Source organism: Lutra lutra, chromosome 5, assembly GCF_902655055.1.
Source record: "Lutra lutra chromosome 5, mLutLut1.2, whole genome shotgun sequence".
NCBI lineage: Eukaryota > Metazoa > Chordata > Mammalia > Carnivora > Mustelidae > Lutra > Lutra lutra.
Window position 1 is genome coordinate 115,819,146 of NC_062282.1, and position 19,225 is coordinate 115,838,370.

A 19,225-nucleotide genomic window follows, 5' to 3' on the forward strand; every position below is an offset into this window, starting at 1 on the left:
GTTTCCAACCCTGAAACCTTGATTTGAAAAAATGTATTAATAATTGCTTTCTAAAAATGAATGCTTTTTTATTTTGTGCTGCATTAAAAAAAGTGTTAATGGAAACCTTAAGAGAAAAATTTTTACTGAATTTCTTCAATTAAACCACTAGATGGCAATATCTTTGTTTCTTTGTGATTGCCCTACACTAACGGTTCTTGAAGCAAACTACTGGAATGTTTTAAAGCTCTGACCTCAGCTACCAAACTTCTGTTCCTAAATTTTTTTTTTTTTTAGATTTTTTTTATTTATTTGACAGAGGGAGAGAGAGAAACCACAAGTAGGCAGAGAGGCAGGCAGAGAGAGGAGGAAGCAGGCTCACTGCTGAGCAGAGAGCCCGATGCGGGGCTCGATCCCAGGACCCTGAGATCATGACCTGAGCCGAAGGCAGAGGCTTAACCCACCGAGCCACCCAGGCGCCCCCTGTTCCTAAATTTTAAAGAAAGAAAACTACAGAGGTGAAAACCCCAGGCCAGTTAAAGAGGACGTTAGTGTGTTTGAGTTGTAGTAAATTAACGTCCTTCCCTAATAACCACAGAAGTCCCTGAGTCCCTCCGGTGGAAAAGGATTGGCTTCGCTTTGGAGCGCACCTACTTTCAAGATTCTAGACTTGTAAGGAGACCAAGTACAGAAAGACACCGCTGAACCAGCGCTCTTGAATCTATCTTCATTAATTTCCACTACTTTTTTTTTCTGAACTAGTTTCACCATCTCTAAAATCTTTTTCCTCTTTGTGGATTAAAAAACACAGCAAAGGGTGAAAGGAAGGGTCTAAGGGCAGATAAACCTTCTGGGAGATTCCTTTACCACAGATAATTTTACAGATTGCATGCAAAAACTATAGTCATTATATTCAAAATAACTTTTTTACCTCAAAATTATTACCACTAGTTTTTGTGTAATTTAAGTTTACATATTTGGTAATCTGTGTGTCTTTTTTATTTGGAACTATTGAAATATAATCAAAATGTCAGGTATTTAACTGCTAAGGTATAATATTCAAAAAGAAACAGACACTTTTTACTCCATGTAAATATAAAATCAACACATGTGAAAGATTTTTTTAAAGATTTATTTATTTTAGGGGTGCCTGAGTGGCTCAGTGGGTTAAATAAAGCTTCTGCCTTCCGCTTGGGTCATGAGCCCAAGGTCCTGGGATTGACCCCTGAATCGGACTCTCTGCTTGGCCTGGAGCCTGCTTCCTCCTCTCTCTCTGCCTGCTTCTCTGCCTACTTGTGATCTCCGTTTGTCAAATAAATAAATAAAATCTTTTAAAAAATAAAAAAATAAAGATTTATTTATTTTAGAGAAAGAAAGAAACTGGTTAATAAGCTATGGAGCAATAAAATTTAATATTTGTGGTAATCTTTTCTACAGGAAGAAATACAATTTATATCTGCAGGACAAATTAAATTTATTTGCATTGCCGTTTACAGAATTATCTGTATTACCATCAGTTTTGTGTAAGTGAATTTCTACTGTATTAAAATGTAAAATAACCTCCTCAGTAGAAAGTGATCAAAGATACACAACTTTATGTAATCAGATAATTTCCAGAAGATCTGCAAAACTTTGTAATCTCTTCTGTTCCTTTCCAAGTAATCAAAAATTTTTCCTAACATTACCATTTTTAAAAATAATTATATTGTGGATGAGCAATATAATTAAAGAAAGAGCTATAATATTCCATGTTCTGCAATATTAGGGCAAACCACAAGGAGGCTTTTTTTTTTCCCCACTAGATTTCCTACACAAATGATTAAAAAGACAATGATTAAATCAGGAATGCTATCATTAAGATTTGGAATAATTATTAACCATTAACAGACAATGGGTTTCCTTAATTCTAGAAGTAGATGTCAGAGGAAGAGAGTAAAGAATTTTTCCTAAATCAAAGGAGAACAGAAATGACTTATCTCCCACTTGACTCACTATTTTAAGTGTGATATGGTGCCACAAAATATTGAGAATGTGGAAATGTGTCTCAATTCCTCCAGAGATTAGATGTGGAAAAAAGTAAAGGAATACAGTACATCTCATGAACTAAGTAAAAAAGATTAAGGTTTGCAAACACAAATGCCTATAATGGCAAGGCAGATAAAAATGAGTAAAGTGAGAGGGGGGATAGAAAACAGTCAACAGTAGGGAAACTATGGCAGATTGGGAAGCTTATATGCCACCTGAAGAGAGAAACTACCACTGGGTCCAATAATTGGTGCTATATGGAAATACAGATCCCCAAAAGCAGATTTTCATCTTTCTGAAGAGAAACAAGAAAACCAAATTGTTATATGGATTCTCCTGATTTTTTTTAGATGCTGATCACTTAACCAACAAATACAATAGTAAATACATACATACATACATAAATACATGAATAAACATGACGTGTTTTTTCTTTCTCCCCCCAAAAACTTTCCCTAAGAGAATTTTCTAGAATCTCTCTTCCATTTGAAGTCTGTTGAAGGGGCAAGTTCTGAGGAGTAAGAGTGTAATTGGAGAAGTAGGGGCAAGAATTGAACTGCATTGATAAGCAGGTAAGTAATAAGTATGTGTAAACTGTGAGGCAATTGTGAGACAATGGAAATGGGTTCCTTGGAGGCTTGGACTTCTCATAACTTAGGAAAAAACTTGAGCATCAAAGATCATCTATATCACTTTTTCTGGCCCCAGTGCTGCAGTGCTGAGGTCACTGAATGGAATCTATAAATATTTGCTGATTGAATTGTCATTCATAACAAGTGGAAGGATCAGTATGGCAACATTTTTTTTGTCAACCTTTTTTGTAACTCAGACGGTGTGTGTGTACACTGTCTTAATTCCTTAAAATCAGTGGGGAATGAAGGTGTGAAAGAATTTTTAACAGATTCCAGAACAGAACTGGGGATATATTATCACCACAGCCTGTTTTATTCCTTTATTCCCTAAGAATGTCACAAAACTGTAAATAATGTGTATTTTAACTTGCCACGGCCTTAGTAAGGAGAGATATGAGCCAATGAGTGAGAAGATGCTAAATACTTAACTGAAAGGTCAGGGTAAGACCTACAAAGGACAGCAAATCAAAGCTAAGCACAGGTAACTTATGGGGGAGCAGAGATGCCACAAGTAAACTCAGAAGCACAGAGAGATGCAGAAGCCAGAAGAAAGGAAAAGTTGGGTTTTTGAAATGACCAGTTTTCTCCTTTAGATAAACCTCTCTTTACTGATGCTAATTTGAGTGTGCATTTGTTACTCGCAACCACACAATTCTGTCTGCTAGTCGTAGCACAACCAGATGCAGGAAACTCGTCCTTGGTAGGTTGGAAAGACTTTGTTAATGTGACCTGAGAACATGGTATGGTCTCCATGGTGATTGTTACAGCAGATTCCCCAGTGCTTTTTACCTACAACTCTGAAGCTTAAATTAAAATGTTGCTAAAAAGAAATGAAATAGAACCTCAGAGTCAAATTGAGTTTTCCTTGGCATGTCCTATGTAATTCTATCAACATACATGTATTTCTATTAAAAATATCAAACTCTTGGGGCTCCTGGGTGGCTCAGTGGGTTAAAACCTCTGCCTTCAGCTCGGGTCATGGGTCCTGGGATCAAGCCCCGCATCAGGCTATCTGCTCATCGGGGAGCCTGCTTCCCCCTCTCTCTGCCTGCCTCTCTGCCTACTTGTGATCTCTCTGTCTGTCAAATAAATAAATAAAATCTTTTTTAAAAATATCAAACTCTTGCTGACTGCTGGGCCTACATTTCAAGGTTGTAGTTTTTACAGCTTTAGCCATAAGAAATATAATTTTACTATTTAAAAATTAGTCCATTTTATTGCCTACTTAATAGTCAGGCATTTTTAAAAGTTTTAAGTAGCCTATATAGCTCAGTGGGAACAAATCACATCAATATAAATGTGTTCTTCTGGATTCCTTGATAAATGATTCAGTTTCTTTCTTTCTTTTCCTCATTGTATCTCATTTTTTACAATAGCTTACCATAATAACTGTCTGACTTGATAATAAAAAACACATTTCCAATATTTTTTATTTGCAAATTCATTTGTATATTCTCACAGTATTTAATTTAGTATGATGTATTTTGTAAGTATTAAATAAATAAGAATTAAAATAAATGATAAAGGATGCATATATAAGCACAAAACAGTTTTTCCCCCTAAGTTTTATTTATTTAAGTAATCTCTACACTTCATGTGGAGCTTGAACTCATGACCCCGAGATCCAGAGTCATATACTCTTCCAACTGAGCCAGCTGGGTCCCCCTAAAACAGTTTTTTATAAACATTTTTCTCAAGTCTTTTACTAGCAAGTAACTTTAATTATATTTAACTATACCAACTACGTTGACAATTATGTTATATGTAATTAAATTTCATTTTATTATTTTGCTGTGAACTAACAGTATACCAATAAGAACAAATAAACTCTTCAGCTTCTCTACCTCTAGTAACAAGCTTCACTGCACATTAGTTTTTTTGGTTTTGTTTTGTTGTTGTTGTTTGTTTGTTTTTAATTGTTTCAGATTATTTTATTTAATTTTTTTAGGTAATATATAATGTATTATTTGCCCCAGGGGTACAGGTCTGTGAATCATCAGGCTTACACATTTCACAGCACTCACCATAGCACATACCCTCTCCAATGTCCATAACCCAATCACCCTATCCCCACCCCCCCACCCCCCAGCAACCCTCAGTTTGTTTCATGAGATTAAGAGTCTCTTATGGTTTGTCTCCCTCTCAATCCCATTTTGTTTCATTTTTTCTTCCCTACCCCCGACAACCCTCCACCCTGCCTCTCAGATTCCTCATATCAGAGAGATCATATGATATTTGTCTTTCTCTGATTGACTTATTTTGCTAGCCTAATACCCTCTAGTTCCATCTATGTCATTGCAAATGGCAAGATTTCATTTCTTTTGATAGTTGCATAGTATTCCATTGTATATATATATATATATATACCACATCTTCTTGATCCATTCATCTGTTGATGGACATCTAGACTCTTTCCATAGTTTGGCTATTGTGGACATTGCTGCTATAAACATTTGAGTGCATGTGCCCCTTTGGATCACTATATTTCTATCTTTAGGGTAAATACCCAGTAGTGCAATTGCTGGGTGATAGGGTAAGTGCATTTTCAACTTTCTGAGAAACATCTGTACTGTTTTCCAGAGTGATTGCACCAGCTTGCATTCCCACCAAAAGTGTAGGAGGGTTCCCCTTTCTCCACATCCTCGCCAATATCTGTCATTTCCTGACTGGTTAATTTTAGCCATTCTGACTGGTGTGAGGTGATATCTCATTGTGGTTTTGATTTGTATTTCCCTGATGATGAGTGATGTGGAGCACTTTCTCATGTGTCTATTGACCATTTGGATGTCTTTTTTGCAAAAAATGTCTGTTCATGTCTTCTGCCCATTTCTTGATTGGATTATTTGTTATTTGGGTGTTGAGCTTGATATGTTCTTTATAGATTTTGGATACTAGCCCTTCATCTGATATATCATTTGTGAATATCTTCGCCCATTCTGTCAGTTGTCTTTTGGTTTTGTTGACTGTTTCCTTTACTGTGCAAAAGCTTTTGATCTTTATGAAGTCCCAACAGTTCATTTTTGCCCTTGCTTCCCTTGCCTTTGGCAATGTAGGAAGAAGTTGCTGCAGCTGAAGTCATGCTACCTGTGTTCTTCTCAAGGATTTTGATGGATTCCTGTCACACATTGAGGTCTTTCATCCATTTTGAGTCTATATTTTTTTTTATGTGGTATAAGGAAATGGTCCAGTTTAATTTTTCTGCATGTAGCTGTCCAATTTTCCCAACACCATTTGTTGAAGAGACTGTCTTTTTTCCATTGGACATACTTTCCTGCTTTGTCGAAGATTAGTTGACCATAGAGTTGAGGGTCTTTCTGTGTGTCTGTTTTTGTGACTGGACATTAGTTTTAGTTATCAGTAAAATGTATAAGTATTAAATTATATTGGGCTGGAAAGTACTATTGAAACCAGTGTTTTAGGGAAATTATTCTAACAGTAGTCCTCAGGATTAGTTATTAGTATCAACAGTACACATAAGAATGCAATCATTTGGAATAATTAAGCTTACCACATTGAATAACTAGCCTACACAAAGATTGGCCTGACATCTGTTGGCTTCCTCATTTATTCAGTTGATATATTACTGAGCACCTACTTTGAACATGTTTGTCATATCCTAAGAGCAACAAGGGAGCAAAGGGACAGGAATTGAGTGAACTGGGGTAGAGTGGTAAAAGAGAGGTAAGAGGGTAGATTGGTAACATCTCATGAAACTATAGGCCATCATTAGGATGTAACTTACATTTGGTATGAGACGGAAAAAATTGTTGAAGGTTTTGGGTAGAGGAGTGATATGAACCACCTTATGAGTTTTAAAAGGTCACTGGGGATCCTTGTTGAGAATACACTGTGGAGAGCCAAAGGTGGAGAAGAGAAACCAGTAAGAATTTGATTATGGCAATAATTCAGGTGACATTTGATGGGAGTTGGGGCCAGGGTAATAATGGTGGAAATAGTGAGAAATACTCAAATTGTGAATTTGAATTAGATTTTTAAAGACAGAACTAATAGGATAAGGGTCATAAGTGGGATATATCTGTTAGAAATTGTGTTCACCGATTAAGAACAGAAATATACCCAAAGTGTTATTTTTTTAAAAAGATTTTATTTATTTATTTGGCAGAGAGAGAGATCACAAGTAAGCAGAGAGGCAGGCAGAGAGAGAGAGAGGAGGAAGCAGTCTCCCTGCAAAGCAGAGAGCCTGATGCGGGGCTCGATCCCAGGACCCTGAGATCATGACCTGAGCCGAAGTCAGAGGCTTAACCCCCTGAGCCACCCAGGTGCCCCCCAAAGTGTTATTTTTTTAATGTAAAAATCATTCCCAAAGTAAGCCATCCAATGATGATATGATAGCTCTCTACAGTTCTAGGAACTCAAGTTCCTTCACTTTTTCTGCTTTACCATTGTTACACCATAGTTTTCTTTTTCAAGGGCATAGGTGACTGAAAAGCCCATTCATTAGAAAGGGACTTTTTCATGACTGGAGAAAAGTGGAAGGAGGAGAAGCCAAAAGTGTCTTCTACTCAGCTAAGCTGAACCTTTTAAGCAAACTTTCCAGAAATCCTACATAACATTTTGACTTACAACTTTTTAGCTAGAATTTAGTCACAAGGCTACACTTCCCTACAAGGAGTGTATGGGAAATGTAGTCTTTCAGGTGAGAACATTATTACTGCCCCCCTAAAACCCTACTGTTCTGTTGCTAAGGAAAATGGGGAGAATGGATACTGGTGCTAACTAGCACCCTCTGCCACATGAAATTGAGATAAATTGAACAGTCAAGGTTGACCAAAAGGAAAAGACTTCTATCCTTTCTATGCCAAGGCCCTTTTAGCTCTCCAATGAAGCTTATGACCTGCCCCCTCAGAACAGTTTTAAGTGCATGAAGTGAAATACATAAGATTACAAAAGAAATCAATTATATTGGAATATCATTATCAAAATAATAAAATATTGGTGATAAATATATATGTTTCTTCATAGTTGTCCCTATAACTCAAAACAATGGTAAATATTAGAGATATTTTGAGATCTCTGCAACAACTATGATGTAAAAATATCTGTGACTTTTGTTGGTGACAAAGTAACAGATACTACTAACACTATTGTGGTTTGTTGCCTATAATAATAATCAAAGGAAATAATTTCAGTTATACATTAGTGGTATGATGGATACAGTTTTTCCCATTCAAATTTATAGACTCATTGATCCCTTGAACCTTCATTAATCCAAAGATAAGGACCACTTTTTTTTTTTTTTAAGATTTTATCTGACAGAGAGAGAGAATGGAAACACAAACAGGGGGAATGGAAGAGGGAGAAGCAGGCTCCTCGCTGAGCAGGGAGTTCCATGGACCCTGGGATCATGACTTGAGCCAAGGTAGATGCTTAACAACTGAACCACCCAGGTGCCCCATCAGAAAAGGCTCTTAAGTGAAATTCCAAGTTCTGAGACTATTCTGTCTATCTTGCTTGGATGACAGCAAGAAATAAAGTTAAAAAAAAACTTTGGTTGAGGGCGCCTGGGTGGCTCAGTGGTTAAAGCCTCTGCCTTCGGCTCAGGTCATGATCTCAGGGTCCTGGGATCGAGTCCCGCATCGGGCTCTCTGCTCAGCAGGGAGCCTGCCTCCTCCTCCTCTCTCTGCCTGCCTCTCTGCCTACTTGTAATCTGTCTGTCAAATAAATTAAAAAAAAAATCTTTAAAAAAAAAAAAAAAAAAAAAAAACTTTGGTTGAAAGACAAAGAGCCTGGTGGCAGATAAGAATTTTAAAAAGGAAAAAAAGAGGCTCTTGAGAGATAGTATCACCAGGAATGCAACTGGCTGTTTTAGTTGCATTCATCAGCTACCCTTCCATCGATCAAACATATGTGGCTCTTCATCCTCTAAACCAGCCAAAATGACTGCCACTAGCAGAACTGGTTTGGACTGTATCTAGAGACAGAAGAGGAGTGAGGCACCTGGGTGGCTCCGTGACTTAAGCGTTAGACTCTTGATTTTGGCTCAGGCTCAGGTCAGGATCTCAGGGTGGTGAGATCAGGCTCTGTGCTCAGTGGGGAATCCGCTTCTCTCCTCTGTCTCCCTCTGGCCCCCAAGTCCCCTGCCCCCCCATTTGTGCATTTTCTCGCTCTCTGTCTCTTTAAAATCAATCAATCAATCAATCAATCAATCAATCAATCTTTAAGGGAAAAAAAAAACTGGAGAGACTGACCAACTTGTCATTTGTTGCAACTGGATTTTTTTTAATTTAAAAATATGTTGATTACTCCAATCCTATAGATCCTGACTATCTTGGAAAGGGTGGGGGAAATAATATGGGTTAAAATTGGATTACTTGGGAAGCCTAGGTGGCTCAGTTGGTTAAGCTTCTGCCTGTGGCTCAGATCATGATCCCAGGGTCCTGGGATCAAGCCCAGCTTCGGGCTCCCTGCTCAGTGGGGAGCCTGCTTCTCTCTATGCTTCTGCCTGCCACTCTGCCTGCTTGTGCTCTCTGACAAACAAATAAATAAATAAAATCTTTTTAAAAAATTTGTTAAAAAAATATATTACTTAAAGTTACCTAAGTTGACATTCAAAATAGAAGTATAATAATACTGCTAGCAGCAGTTCTTAACCCATCCTTCAAGCATCACATTAACCAATGAAACTTTTAAGCACTGAGGTAATCAGGCTTTTAAAATTACAGATCCCCAGATATACTGTTTAATTGGTTATGTGCATCCCAGGCATTCATATTTTTAAAAACTCCTACATGATTCAGATGTTCAGTCAAGGCTCAGAATTGTTATTTCCCTCTCTTCTATATAAAGAAATTAAAATATCAAACTGCTTTTTCCCTACCACCCAAACACCTCTGGATTATTTTTTGTTTTTGTTGTTTTGTTTTGTTTTTGTTTTCAAGTTGGAGGATAGGTCCGGGATCATCTGACTTAAACTTTAAAGTTAATGGCAGACTTGTAACTCACTTATGGTGAGTCCTGGGATTACCTAAGAAAGATAGGCAGCCACTTCCAGAACAACTACAGAAATGAACATGTGTTGAGCTGATTCACAGGGTTTTATTTTTATTTTTCTTCTTGAAGATTTTATTTGTTTGAGAGAGAACACAGGCAGGGGTGAGGGACAGAAGGAGAAGCAGACTCTCAGCTGAGCATGGAGCCCAGTCTGGGGCTGGATCCCAGGACACTGAGATAAGGGCCTGAGCCAAAGGCAACCACTTAACTGACTGAGCCACCCAGGAAGCCCTGATTCACATGATTTTAAAGAAGTCTTATGTGGCATAGCATGCTCCAGTGTGAATAGCAGCAGGACTTTATTTAATTTTGGTGAGTGGACTTTCATGCAGTGCAGGGAAAGCTGCTAACTGATGCAATAGAAGTTCAGCTAACTGGACAGCTTGGGAAATAAAAGCATTCTGGGTGGCAGTTTTCCAGATAACTGGATGATCTTTCCTTCAAGTTTCAAAACCTACTTTAACCATTTGGGATGTAAATAGTTGTAAATTGTGTTATATATTTGCTGTTTTTCTAGAAATTTTTTGAATATAACTTAATCTTTTATTGATAATATGGAATCTTTATCATTATCAACTATTACAGAGTAATCAGTCAAGAAATTGTAGTGGAAGCTGGAAATCGTGAAGTGATGTGGAGTTATCTCACAGAATTTGACTTTCTCACTTGAGGGCCCAAACTTATTCTAATCATGACTGTTGAAAGATAAAGGCAGGCATATTAAAATTTTTAAGAGTTTATTTGAGCAAAAATCAATTGCAATAAAGCAGCATCCAATCTAGCAGATAGAAAGGAGCTTTGAGGAGCTATACAGAATGAAAGACTTCTATAACCAGAAAGGAGTGGGAACAAGGAAGTTATACTAGGCTAAAACACAGATTTGTTATTCCAAAATTACTTTTTTTTAGTGGATGGCCTTGGTCTGTCAGGGAAATTACTTAACTAGTACTAATCAGGCGATTCCTGATTGACTGGTTTAAGATAACATTTCTGGGAAAACTAAAACATAATTAGGTAAAGTATCAGTTTGGTGACATGAGGCTTAGCATAAGTGACTCCATTTTCAACCTGTTGTCCTGTTTTTAACATGGCCCAGAGCTGTGATCACACAGAATTAAATTTATAAGATGTTTATTGACAGGGAGGGATGGTACAAGAATTCCAAATTTGTAATTATGACTCTTCCACATTTTTCAATATCCCTGGAAATAGTGGTGTTATGAAAACTAGCACATTTTTCCTAAGTTTCCGGCTCAAAGGGAAGCCAAATGAAAATTAGAAACAAATTTATAGATTTATCTTGAGAAATCTCTGTAACTGAGATTCAAAATTAGTCATCAAAGTTAAAGTTTTCTCTGTTTATGAGGAGTATACAATAATGGTTTAGAGTGTGGATTTTGGAACCAAACTGCCTAGATTTTAATCCTAGTTCATTTATTTATAAACTCTTCTTATAAATATCCACTAACAAAGGCATGGAGGGAGGCAAGCTATTAATAGTACCTACTTTATAGTATGTTGTTATGAGGAGCAAATAATGTAAGTGAAAAGAAACAGTGTTAGGCATATGAAGTTTGTTGTAAAACAGGCCAATATGAGAATAAGTCATATTAAAGGATGATTTTCAGAGATGGTTAAAATCATGACACTCACATAGATATAAAATGAACATGTGGCAAAGATTCTACTTAACTTATTCTTTTTTTTTAAAGTATATTTATTTAAGTAATCTCTAGACCCAATGTGGGGCTCGAACTCGTGACCATGAGATCAAGAGTTGCATGCTCTTCCAACTGGAGAATATTTGGCCTTTTTTTTTTTTAGATTTTATTTATTTATTTGACAGAGAGATAGAGATCACAAGTAGGCAGAGAGGCAGGCAGAGAGAGAGGGAGGAGCAGGCTCCGCATTGAGCAGAGAGCCCAATGCAGGGCTCTATCCCAGGACCCTGAGATCATGACCTGGGCCAAAGGCAGAGGCTAAACCCACTGAGCCACCCAGTTGCCCCTATTTAGCTTATTCTTAATGAGAGAACCAGGAAAATGTCACAACTGGTTAAAAGGAAAAATCAAAGAACAGAGATCTCTGTAGACCAAAAATATTGAAATGAATTTGTAGAGGGACATAAAACTTGCTTTTTGGCATGAAAGAGTCCCTATTCTCCTTCTGCCAGGAAGAATTTATTTGCATGTCTATAGACAAGAATTGTATGCATTACTATTTACTCTTCCAAGGCAAGGAAACCAAACCCAAGAAACTCACTGCACAGCATCTCGATAAACAGTACCTATTAATTTGGGAAAATCCCTCATTCTTGAAGTATCCAAAATCTCCTAATATTTCTGGTCTGCCAGGAAGCAAATTCCTTCCCACTTGTAAGTCTAGAACTGTCTTGGTCCCTCTAGGCTACTGTTACAAAAATATCATAGACTAGGTAGTTTATAAACAGCAGAAATATATTACAATTCTAGAAGCTGTGAAGTCCAAGATCAAGACAGATTCTATGTCTGGCGAAGGCCTGCTTCCTGGTTCATAGTCAATCACCTTTTCACTGCATCCTTGCATGGCAAAAGTGGTAAGGAAACTCTCTGGGACCTCTTTTGAATGGGCCTTAGTCCCATTCATAGAGATTCTGCCCTCAAGACCTAATCACCTCCCTAGGTTTCCATCTCCAAATACCAGCATGTTAGGGCTTAGGTTTCAACATATAAATTTTGGGGAGCACAAACTTCAGTCTACAGAAAAGACTCTGAAAGGCAGGTAAAGGCCAGCTTTCCAGAAAGTACTCAGTAGGCAGTGGGTACATAAATAAGGTCAGTTTTAATTCCCAAAAAGTAGCCTGGAATATCTGATTAAATGAGTACCATTCTTAAATATGACTTTGTAAGCAAACCTTTCTTCTATTAGTGATTTTGCCAATTACATCCTAGCAAAAAGGAGGGCAGATTCTCACTGAAACCATGCAAATAACTATAGCACCTTGCAAAATAAATTTATCATTAAGAGTGTCTGAATGTTGGGGCTTGAGCTGGTGCTGGTCAATGAGAAGTTGATATCCTTTTCAAATGTTTTCAGTTTACAAAAAGCTAATTAAATTGCTGTGGACTACAGATAGCTTAAGAAGGAAAGTCAAGGCTTCTTTATATGTCTAGAAAACAGAACATTAAGACAGTATCAAAGGAATGCCTTGGTGGTTCAGTCAGTTAAGTGTCTGCCTTTGGTTCAGGTCATGATCTCAGGGTCCTAGGATCAAGTCCCATATCAGGCTCCTTGTTTAGCAGGGAGCCTGCTTCTCCTTCTGCCTGCTGCTCACCCTCCCCCTGCTCGTACTGTCTCACTGACAAATAAATAAGTAAAATATTTTAAAAGAAAGAAAGGAAGGAGGGAAGGAAGGAAGGAAGAAAGGAATGATCTGTATGTACTGCCCCAAAAAAGTACTTTAAAAAGAGACAATATCAACAATATTTTAAACAAATAACCACAATAAAAATTTCCCTTATCAGTTTATTCAGTACTTTTTCACTAGATCTTGAGATGGCAGTCTTTTGAAGCCATCTGCTTCTCAACAAACGTGTTCTAGAATCCTGACTCCAGCCCCCAGTATGCTCTGAAAGTTGTCTAAGTGGTATCATGAAAAGCCTACACCCAAGAACCTCTTCTTTGAAGTGTCAGTAGTTCGAAGTAGCTGGCACATTCCTTTTCCACTGGGCTCTGAAACAATTCTTCTTTGTTAAATACACACACTCAGACCTGTAGCTAATTGTATATTGCTTCAGACAAGCAAAAGAATAAAACAAAACTGTCCATAGATAAGAGAGATTTAAAATGGCTATGACCAATTTATTACTAATAATTTTCAAATTTGAAAGGTCTAATGAGAGTTTATAATAAGATTAGTGTAACTAACAAAGAAATTGGTTGTTTCTATGGCATGTAAACCAAATAAAACCATTTCCAAAAGTATTGACAAAATGTCTTTAAGGACAATGATTAAGCCTATTTTCAAAGAAGTCAGTGAGGGCCACCTGGGTGGCTTAGTTGGTTAAGCCTCTACCTTCAGCTCAGGTCATGATCCTGCGGTCCTGGGATCAAGCCCCCCATCAGGCTCTCTGCTCAGTGGGGAGTCTGCTTCTCCCACTCCCTTTGCCCCTCCACCCTGCTTGTGCTGTCTCTATTATGCATTCTCTCTGTTTCTAGTAAATAAATAAAATCTTAAAAAAAAAAAAAAAGAGGTCAGTGGTTGTTTCACCTGATCCATAAAAAATAGATGATCATAGTTTTGAAAAGGAAAAAAATATTAACTATAACATATAATCCTGAGAAATACTATACATAGTATATCAAAAATATACTAAGGATATTAAGTGATAGGATTCAGTATGTCTGGTATAGGTCCTGGAAATCTTTATTTATTTACATAAAAACTCATAATTGGAAAGGAGACATTGGCAAATCCCAGGAATATCCCGTAAAGTATATAAAAATTTCACCTTGGGAGAACAAAGTGTCTTTTCTGATTGGACAACTCTTCTCATGCAACTCATCACAAGTAACTTATCAAATGGGCCTGAGCTTAGTTCTGCTGCCTTGGCTGCCCTCTGTTCCATTTAGTGTCTCATGTCTCCAACCACATACAAATATTTCTTGAGTTCATAGCAACATTTTTCATAAGAGTCAAAAAGTAGAAACAACCCAAATATCAGAAATGAATAATCAAAATGTTGTGTACATTAAATGATCAATTATTATTTGGCAACAAAAAGAAATGAAATTCTGATACATGCTACAACATGGGTAAGCCCTGAAAACATTATGCTGAATGAAAGAAGTCAGAGTCAAAAGACACATGCTGTGCTATTCCATTTATCTGAAATGTCTGGAATAGGCAAATCCCTAAAGACAAAATGTAGACTAGTGGTTACCTGAGCCTGGCAGGGAGAGAAAGTGCAGAGAAATTGCCAATAGGTACAAAGTTTCTTTTGGGGGTGATAAGAATGTTCTGGAATTAGGTTGTGGTGTTGGTTGCACATTTCAGTGAATATACGGTACACTTACACAGGGTGAGTTTTATGGTATGTAAATTTAATCTTAATAATAAACATTTTGGGGCACCTGGGTGGCTCAGTGGGTTAAAGCCTCTGCCTTCGGCTCAGGTCATTATACCAGGGTTCTGAGATCAAGCCCCACATCGGGCTCTCTGCTCAGCAGGGAGCCTGCTTCCCCCACTCTTTCTCTGCCTGCCTCTCTGCCTACTTGTGATCTCTGTCAAATAAATAAATAAAATCTTTAAAAAAATAATAAACATTTTTTTAAAAAAGATAGTGTGCAGCCAAGGCAGTCAGGGTATCTGTCAGCTGTACAGAAGCACAAGAGACTTATGGAGAATTATCTCCCACTGTTTCTATCCAAGTACGTAGTATTTTTTAAAATATAGTTTTCTGGGACGCCTGGGTGGCTCCGTGGGTTAAGCCGCTGCCTTCGGCTCAGGTCAAGATCCCAGAGTCCTGGGATGGAGTCCCACATCTGGTTCCTTGCTCAGCGGGGAGCCTGCTTCTCTCTCTCTGCCTCTACCTGCCACTCTGCCTGCTTGTGCTCGCTCTCTCTGACAAATAAATAAACAAAAAATTTAAAAAATATATAGTTTTCCTTCTATATGTTTTGAACATATATATATTCAAATATATAGATTTGTATATATTTCTCATTTATGTTTATATATGTTTCTGTATGTATTGTAGGTGTATGCCTAGGTATTTAAAAATTATTCTAAATACATAATATTATTGTAATTTATATCTTTGAACTCATTTTTGTTTGTATAAAAACTATAGATTTTTTTTCTAAGGATTTTATGTATTTATTTGAGGGATACAGGGAGAAAGCATGAGCAGAAAGGGAGAAGCAAGCATCCTGTTAGGCAGGGAACCCAATGCAGGGCTCAATCCCAGGACCCTAAGATTATGACCTGAGCCAAAGGGAGATGCTTAACCAGCTGAGCCACCTAGGTGCTCCTAGACTGTAGTTTTTTTAAAGCCTTTATTTTTTTTAGAGCAGTTTAATGTTCATAACAAAACTGAGCAGAAGGTAGGGATTTCCCATAGGCCCCTGCCCCCACATGCATAGCCTCCTTCATCATCAACATTCCCCATCAGAACAGAACATTTGTTACAATTGATATGTCTACATTGACATATCATAATTATCCAAAGTTCACAGTCTACCTTAGGGTTTACTCTTGATGTACATTCTATGGGTTCCACAAATGCTTTGCGACTTGTAACCATCATTAGGTATTCTACCTATTCATCCTTTCCGCCAACCCAGCCCCTAGCAAGTGCAGGGGGAGGGGCAGAGGGAGAGAGAGAGAGAGAATGAATCCCAAACTGAGTCCCTGCTGAGCATGGAGGCTGACTCAGGGCTTGATCTCAAGACCCTGACATGGTGACCTGAGCCAAAATCAAGAATCAGAATCTTAACCGACTGAGCTACCCAGCCCTTTGCCCCGACCACAGATCTTTTTACCATCTCTAATGTTTGCCTTTTCCAGAATCATATAGTATGTAGATTTTACAGATTGGCATCTTTAACTTAGTAATAGTCATTTATTATTTTTTAAAGTTTTTATTTATTTATTTGACAGAGAGAGACACAGTGAGAGAGGGAACAGATGCAGGGGGAGTGGAAGAGGGAGAAGCAGGCTCCCCGCGGAGCAGGAAACCCAATGCAGGGCTTGATCCAAGGACCCTGGGATCATGACCTGAGCCTAAGGCAGACACTTTAACGACTGAGCCATCCAGGAGCCCTAATAATAGACATTTATGTTTCCACAATATCTTTTCATGACTTGACAGCTCATTCCATTGTCTAGATGTACCACAATTATCCATTCACCTATCGAAGAACAACTTAGTTGCTTAATTGCCATCTGTATGCCTTGTTTGGTGAAAACGATAGGTTTTTAGTGTTCATTTCATATACTGCTATTTTGTTAAATTCTCCTACTGCTTTAAGTGTTTTTTGCATTTATTTCCATTTATTCTTTTGGTTTTTCCACAAGATGCTGGCTTTGGTGTATATATTTAAACTTAAGAAAAGAACACTTAAGGGGTGCCTAGGTGGCTCAGTCAGTTAACTGCTTTTGGCTCGGGTCATGATCTTGGGATCGAGCCCTGCTATGGGCACCCTGCTCGGTGGGCAGTCTACTTCTCCCTTGCCCCTCTCCCCCACTTGTGTGTGCTCTCTCTTTATCTCAAATAAATAAATAAAGTCTTTTAAAACATAAAAATTAAATTTAAAAAAAAGAGTAGAACATTTTAGAGGTTGTGTAGGAGAGGCAGGGAAGGGAGGCCCTGCAATTGTGCACTAGACTGTAAGGTGATTTCACCGGGCCCTTTCTTTGGGGACCCCAGATTCAGTATCATTAGGTCTTTTAGGTGTCAAATTTCTAAGAAAAATGTCTTTCAGTCTCTTGCCTGGAGGACAGTATTGTCACCAATAACTGCCAACACCCCTGGAGCTAGGCTGGGAGACTCTCCAGGACCGTGAACTTTAAGTATGCAACCTTTCACTGTACATAAGCCTTTGCTAAATCCCTCTGTTTTCAATATAGGACTCCAGTTCGACAAGGTCCGTTTTCCTCTCAACAGAGATCCTGCTTTACCTTCTCCACACAATAATCCTAGAGTCAGGAGCAAGTTCCAGTTCTGTGGGATCTGAAACACGTGATTTGGGGGCTTTGAGAGAAGGAATAAAAAATAATTAAGCTTTGCAAATTAAAACAAACAAACAAAATGACATCTGAACACATTTCTTGCGCCCCTCTCAGGTCCATGGCAGGGGGCCCAAGCAAGTGCTAGGCCCTAAACCTACATATTACTTAACTTCATGGTAGATCTAAAATAACCTCCAATTTTCCTTGAGGTTGGGGAGAGGAAATTGCTTGGTAGTGTATTTAGGGAGGGATTTGGTGGTCTAAACTGCAAACAATTTAAATAAAAAAGACCTTTACCACAACTCCTAGAGGTACCTAGTATCTATCTAAGCCTTTGCGGGGTCAAGGAGGGGGACTGGTGTAATAAGATCGCTTCTCAGATTTCCTTATTCTTATTTTCTGCCTTCTTGGGTTTACCAAATTCATTTTCATTCATCTATCAGCTGTTCAGGGTCAACATGTTGATATGGTTCTCTCCTTTTCCATTCTTGATGTTCTTGAGTTTTGTTCAGTAAAAAAAATGATTTTCCTGTCATTTTGATCAAGTTTCAGAAAGGAGCAGAGGTAAAGGTGTATGCTCTACAATCTACAATGCTTAACCCAAAATCAGAATGTGCCACATCACACTCCAAATGCCCCCTCCCTAAATTTTATACTTTTAGCAGCACAGCATGAAAATATCCACTTACCCTTACCCTTGGCAATATTCCATATTCTCAAAATTTCCCCATCTGGTTAGAGTAAACTGTCTTATTATTTAAATTTGCATTTCCCTGATTATGCTGAAGTTCGGCATAATTCTGTATGTTTATTGGCCATTGTGTTGCCTCTTCTGTGAATGACCTGTTCATATAATTTATCCATTTTTGTAATAGGTAGTAAAGGGGAAAAGAACGTGCCACCTTAAAATATGCCAGTTTGGCATACTGATTGATCTGAAACCAAGTGAGAAAAAACAGATACAAGAAGGGCTCTTTGACCTTTCCCTTTCTACCTAAAACAGGGCATACAATTTCCCCTAAAGAAGGTCCCCTCCCTGGTATCAGGAAGAAGAGAACATTCTTATCACTGGAGACAGGGAGTTGACACCAAGATTAATCTGTATCAATAATCCTTCTAGAAGAACCCTTGTCTTTCCTTAGTTTCCCTCATCTATTCCTTAGTCATTTTCCCACAGTTTACCAAGCCTAGTCCAAACCCTCTTTTCCTGTCTCGTCAGTCTCCCCAATTTATTGCTCTTTGTTAAAATGGTATGTAAACTCTCAATCCTATTCACTTCTTTGGGTTTTCTTTTCTTATATATAAAAGCCTCACCAACACTTAAAAATATTAACATCAAATAAAAGTTGTATGCTTTGCTCCCAACTTTCTGAAACTTAAACTTTTTTAAGTTTAATCCTCTGGCCCAGCCACAGAACCTGAGGGTAGAGGAAAGGTCTTCCCTCCCTTATAGTAGTTGACCTTTTTTTAAACTGATTTGTAGGCATTCTTTATAGTTGTTAAAACAAAAATTGCTGTTCTACAATTTGTGAATATTTTCTTCTAATTTATCTTTTTCACTTTCTGGCATCCAAGTTCTAGGACATTTTAAATTTTGATATTATCTTGCTTTTTGTTTCTATGTAAAGATTTTCCCAATCCTAATGTCTTAAACATGATTTAAATTTTCTTTTAATACACATGTGGTTTCATTTTTCAAATTATGGTCTTTAATCCATGTAGAATTTATTTTTATGCTGTTAAGGGCCTTTTTTCCCCCATATGAACAATTGGGATACATACTGAATAGTTCATCTTTCATCCATTGATTTAAAATGCCATATTTATTAACTACAAAAGTTTATATGGGCATTTTCGGTTTCTGGAT

The 19,225-nt window shown here is 37.7% G+C and overlaps 1 protein-coding gene across 2 annotated transcripts in view; it reads left to right on the forward strand.

Annotated features, from left to right (window-relative positions):
• POLR3G (RNA polymerase III subunit G) overlaps positions 1-19,225 on the forward strand; it is a 104,844-nt gene that overhangs the window by 25,384 nt on the left and 60,235 nt on the right. Inside the window, exon 1 of one of the 2 annotated variants that reach the window (XM_047730891.1) lies at positions 3,044-3,117. The exons of the other annotated variant lie outside the window; for it this stretch is intronic. The gene's annotated coding sequence lies outside the window, so the exon portion shown is untranslated. Of the gene's footprint in view, positions 1-3,043; positions 3,118-19,225 lie in introns of those variants that run through there. 2 annotated transcript variants of the gene reach the window in all.